Raw genomic sequence first — 6,000 nt, 5'->3', positions numbered from 1 at the left:
CTCCTCTGTCTTGGAATAACTGTTCTCAACAATGTCCCAAGCTCTTCAGGGATTTATGAAGTTAGTAACGAAGACTTGCTGGCGGAGTTCATTATTTTTTAAAACTACCTTATGGAAACTGTAAGCCTACTGACAGTAAAGCTGCTTCAGCAACTGCATAAAACTTGTCTCTCATCTATGGGCTACAATTTTATCAACTCATGTTGATAAGCTACTATCAACTAGCTATATGAAAGCTCTGATGATACTTACATGTTCCTTGGTGAACAGAAATGGAAAAAAAATGAATTTTTATTTAATTAAGTCCATTCCTTTGATTGGTAGATGGTTTCAAAACATGGGGCACAAAGAAGAAAAATAATTCCAAGAGCATGAAGGAATTCAAAATTTTGTCAACCACTGACCTCAAATGAGAGAGAATTCAGCGTAGGAGAAGAATCTGTTGATTTCTCTTTAATCAGTAATTTATTAATAGTTACAACTGTATGTATGTTTGGGCACAGATATGTATGCTGCTGCTGATTAGTCACTTCAGTTGTGTCTGACTCTGTGTGACCCCATGGACTGCCACCTGCCAGGTTCCTCAGTCCATGGGATTCTCCAGGCAAGAATACTAGAGTGGGCTGCCATGCCTTCCTCCAGGGGATCTTCCTGACCCAGGGATCAAACCCAGGTCTCCTGCATTGCAGGTGGATTCTTTACCACTGAACCACCAGGGAAGCCCACAAATATGTATATTTCTTCTAAAATAGGATGTGAGAAATAACATCAAATATATTAATTAAGGGGAGAGTTCTCTACATATTGACAGCTGTAATCACTTATTAACTTTAATTATGATCTTTTAAAATTATTCATGTTTTATTTATCTTCATAAATTTGAATTCCACACCCTTCCTCCTCCTGGGATGGGTGCTGTGGGTGGTGGACTGTGGGAGGTCCAACTTTAGAATGCATTTTAACCCAATTAGTCTTATCAGTAAATTCTGTATCTTACATAAGGTATGTATGATTGACCTCAAAAACATATTTGCAAATACAAAGCTCATGAATGTAGTTCTTACTGCTTTTTGTATAATGGTTGATAAATTAGAATCTGGATACTTGGAGCTTTCTTTCTATTATAGAATTTAGCAAGAATTTCTATCAGCAAATTACTATTAGGAAAGTTGTTGCTGAGACAAGAAAATCATAAAGCAGAGATAGGAGCCTTTGAAAGGGACCAGGCTGTTAACTTTCAGGAAACAGAAAGTTCTTTGTCCTTTTCTCTATTTTCTTCCTAGTTATAATTAGAATTGGAGGGAGAAGCACGAACAGGGCTCTGTCAAACGCAGTGAGAGACACAGGCTTGAGAAAGGTGACAAAGGCTCGAGATGAACAAACATTTGGGTGTGTTGGTTTGATCTCCAAGGTATCAGTAAGAAAACGATGACAGGAGACCGACCTATTGACTTTCCTTCATGGAAGAAAGGTGTCATTTAATTCTGAAACTAAAGTGTATTCCAGAAGAATTCTATTTTTTTAAAACAGTAATTTACAAATTCTTGAGACTCCAGCTCATCCTTTTAAGCTGCTTGAAGAGACAGCAATAATACACTGTAAATATTAACCCTGGTCCACTCACATGTTTATTTAACGAGAGTTTGGCATTCTTGGAGTGAATCTGGGCTGTATCATTTTTAGTGTTCAACTGGTGGTCATAGCGACTCTTCAGTCAAATTTTAACAAGAGGAAGTTGGGCGCAGAAAGAAAGAAAAGACATGAAGCTGCCAAGCATTTGCCTTGTGAAGTAATATTATAGGGATTCATCTTTTTAAAATCCCTTTCTCGTCTCTGCTTGTTTCCAGTAAAGCAGGAATAATAGTCAGGAACATGAAAGCAGTCTGACATTGGTTCCACTGCGTGTGTTTCATACCTCTCCTCCGTCAGCATGCGCTCTATCTAAACAGCAGAGGAGAGAAGCCTAGAGCACAGCCATCAGAGAGCCAGGATAATACACACCCTGTGTTCTGAGGTCCAGCGAGTCAGAGCGCTCCTAACTAAGTCAGGAAGGGAGTTTTTCAGACGCTCTGAGGACCTAACAAACAATTGCTAGGAAAGCCAGAGATCATCGCATTGTCCATCTGCCAACAGTTCTAAAAAGTGATCTTCCCACTGCTTTGAACTTAGTGAATTTTTTATCCTTTGTGTTCTTCTTCCCCATCACAATACTTAATGTTGTGCTCTGTAGGCACATTGGCCTCTCAACAATTGTGCACAGGTTGGGAGTATGATTTGAAATAACAGGACGAGGCAGGTGAGGTCCATGAAAATGCACTGCTTGGATCTAACATGGGGAGTGGAATGGATGCATTGTCCCACTGCTGCCTTCCAAATCCTCCCTTGTGTTTGCACAGGGCTTGCTTTTGGCAAGGCTGTTCCTGTGATGGCAGGACTCTCCTTGTGGGTGACTTGAGCTTGCAGACTCTCTTTAGGTTTGCCCCAGAACTTCTGGAGCTGTGTTGTGGTCTTAGACCCCTCCTAGCAGAACTCCTTCATTTCCTCTCTCCTTCCACAGGGCTCAGACCTGCTATACCCTCCTGAGGGCTTCCTGGCTTTTCCAGCATCCTCCCCTTTGCCCTAAATAAAGGATTTTCACCAATGAACCTCTTACAGGTCTAATACTGTGTTGGCAAACTGCTCCTTAGAGGACCTGAGCTGAAACAAAAGGTAAAGAGATTTTCTTCCATGGTTTAGAGCTCTAGATTTGAATGTAAATAATGCATTAGGGAAAAATTAAGGGGATTCCCAGGTGGCACTGGTGGTAAAGAACCTGCCTGCCAATGCAGGAGATATAAGAGAAGCCAGTTCTATCCCTGGGTCAGGAAGATCCCCTGGAGGAGAACATGCAACCCACTTCAGTATTCTGGCCTGGAGAATCCCATGGACAGAGGAGCCTGATGATCTACAGTCCATGAGATCACAAAAGAGGTGGACACAACAGAAGCAACTTAGCACACTTGCAAGGGACAAGAAGCAAACATTCAAATGGAATTTCAAAGTGGGCTTGGTCACCCTCTCACTCTCTCAACTCCTTTGCCTCTCCCAGCCCATTAGCAGAGATTGGCCAACATTTTTTAAAGGGCAAGGTAGCAAATGTTCTGTGCTCATAGGTGACATGCTTTCTGCTGCAACCACAGAACTCTGCTATTGTACAGTAGAAGCACCCATGGCAACGCATGAAAGAGTGGACATGGTTGTGTTCCAATAAAACTTAATTTAAAAAGCAAATGGCAGGGCATGATTGGCCTGTGGGCCATGGTTTGTGGACCCTTGGTCTTTCAGTTCATATGAAAGATCTTCTTTGGCATAATGAGTCACTTATTTAGGCCTCTGGAAACTGAAAAGTCCATTTCAAGTTAAAAAGCACAGGAGACTCTGTGCTCTGAATTGGTATCTTCTTTAGAGACACTTGCCTTGCCATCAGCATTCAAGGCTCTCTTTTGTGGGGATCCAGTGAGAAGGAAATGGCACCCCACTCCAGTACTCTTGCCTGGAAAATCCCATGGACAGAGGAGCCTGGTAGGCTGCAGTCCATGGGGTCGCTAAGTCGGACACGACTGAGCGACTTCACTTTCACTTTTCACTTTCATGCATTGGAGGAGGAAATGACAACCCACTCCAGTGTTCTTGCCTGGAGAGTCCCAGGGACGGCGGGGCCTGGTGGGCTGCTGTCTATGGGGTCGCACAGAGTCGGACACGACTGAAGTGACTTAGCAGCAGCAGCAGCGTCTCATGTGCCCACTCCCCAGATCTCTACCACTTGTTTACAAATTTGCTAAGCACTTCATTTCCCATTCTAACAAAGGAAAACTTCATTGTTCATGTTGCTGGAAATTTGAAAATGGAAATGTAACAAGAGGATGACTGCATCTTGCAAAACCTTCTAGCAACTACAATGAGTCACCATGGCAACTCTCATTTTTGGATTAAGGCCTTTTGGAGTGGGAGCTGATGAGGAAAAAAAAATGTTGCATGCAGCCAGCTGAGGTTTTGACTTCAGCTAGAAAAATACCTTGAAGTTTTCCCAGACGTGTAGGAGTTGGAAAAAGGGAAGCAGAACTGATAAAGGTCCCATGATTCTGAGAACAAACCCAGGTATGAGGTCAGTCAATCAAATGTCCAGGTATTCTACAGCTGAAGTGAGATGGTAAGGTTTTACTTTCATGATTATGCTTAATTGGTGGTGAACTTCAGTATTTTGTGATTAGTATTTTATGTACTTGAGGTCACTGTTAATATTCTTGCCTGAACATGTATATTACACTTGGATTATACTTCTCTCAAAGAAAGGATGTAGACTGGACCCATTTAGATCATCTTTGGTATTTTTATTCCAAACTTCAAGAAAAAATGGCAGAAAATGGCCTTGATTCTTGGACAAGGATCTGGGACGGTGGCAATATAAACCTTGGCTCTCCCTCTTGAGAGCCATCCACGACTCAGAATGGATTTCCAAGCCATTTCTTTGTTTCTTGGCACTTGCCCTGATCCCTTTGTCCTTCTTTCTCTCTTTGTTCTTGTTGAGTGCTGAGACAGAGCCAAACCAGAGTAGTCAGTAATAGATGACAAATTGTCCTTTACACAGAGCCTCTTAAAAATAGTAACAATGTGAAATACTTTTAATGAAGAACCCATACTGTGAGTGTTAATCATCAGATTAATGATAACATATAATTAATATAATTAGTGACAATAATAATAGTTATGAAGTTGTGGATTAAGCATGATCACAATAAGTACTAAAATAATAATGAGATTATCATCTCATTTGATCTTTAAAATAGCTCATGTAAGAACTATGTAGTTGGTATTTTATAGATTAGAAAATTTAGGTTCAGAGTTTAATTCTGATTAAATGATTCTACCAAGAACATAAAGGTTTCCCAGGTGGCGTGCGGTAAAGAATCTGCTTACCAAGGCAGGAGATGCAGGATGCAGGTTTGATCCCTGTGTTGGGAAGATCCCCTGGAGAAGGAAATGTAACCCCTTCCAGTATTCTTGCCTGGAAAATCCTGTGGACAGAGGGGCTTGGCGGGCTATAATCTATGGGGTTGCAAAGAATCAGACATAACTGAGCACACACACACAGAACACCAAGAACATCAACCTGATAATTCATAAAATTGAAATTGTTGGCTAGTCTGGCCTTTAATGACTGAGAACATGAATAGGTTCAGAACTTGAAGCCATATGATCTGGGTTTGAATCCTGGTTCTACTCTTCCATGGTAAATTACTCAATCTCTATGTCTGCCCCACTGGACCATTGAAAGGATTAGTATTTGGGTTTGTAGTGGTTGTTTATTTTTTAATTGGAAGGTAGTTGCTTTACAGTATTGTGTTAGTTTCTGTGGTATAACAACATGAATCATTTATATGTACACATATATCCCCTCTCTCTTGAACTTCCCTCCCACTCTGAACCGTCCCAACCTTCTAGACTATCACAGAGCACCAAGCTGGGCTCTCTGTGTTAGAGAACAGCTTGCAATTAGCTATGTATTTTACACACGATAGTGTACATATCTCAATGCTACTCTCAGTTCATTCCACCCTCTCCTTTCTCTGCTGCATCCACAAGTCCATCTTCTACATCTGAGTCTTTATTTCTGCCCTGCAAAGAGGCTTATCAGTACCATTTTTCTAGATTCCATATATACACATTAATATGCAATATTTTTCCTTTCTGACTTACTTCACACTGTCTGAAAGGTCCAGATCACTACAAATGACCCGATTTTGTCCCTTTTTATGGTTAAGTAATATTCCATTGTGGAGGCATTGCCTAAGATGGTTCAGGAGAAGGATGTGTGCTGATGACACCACTCTAATGGCAGAAAGAGAAGAGGAACTAAAGAGCCTCTTGATGAGGGCAAAAGAGGAGAGTGAAAAGGCTGGCTTAAAACTCAACATTCAAAAAACTAAGATCATGGCAACTGGTCTCATCACTTCATGGAAA

This window comes from Bos taurus, chromosome 6 (genome assembly GCF_002263795.3).
Source record: "Bos taurus isolate L1 Dominette 01449 registration number 42190680 breed Hereford chromosome 6, ARS-UCD2.0, whole genome shotgun sequence".
Classification (NCBI taxonomy): domain Eukaryota; kingdom Metazoa; phylum Chordata; class Mammalia; order Artiodactyla; family Bovidae; genus Bos; species Bos taurus.
Note: the sequence above shows the minus strand (reverse complement) of the source record.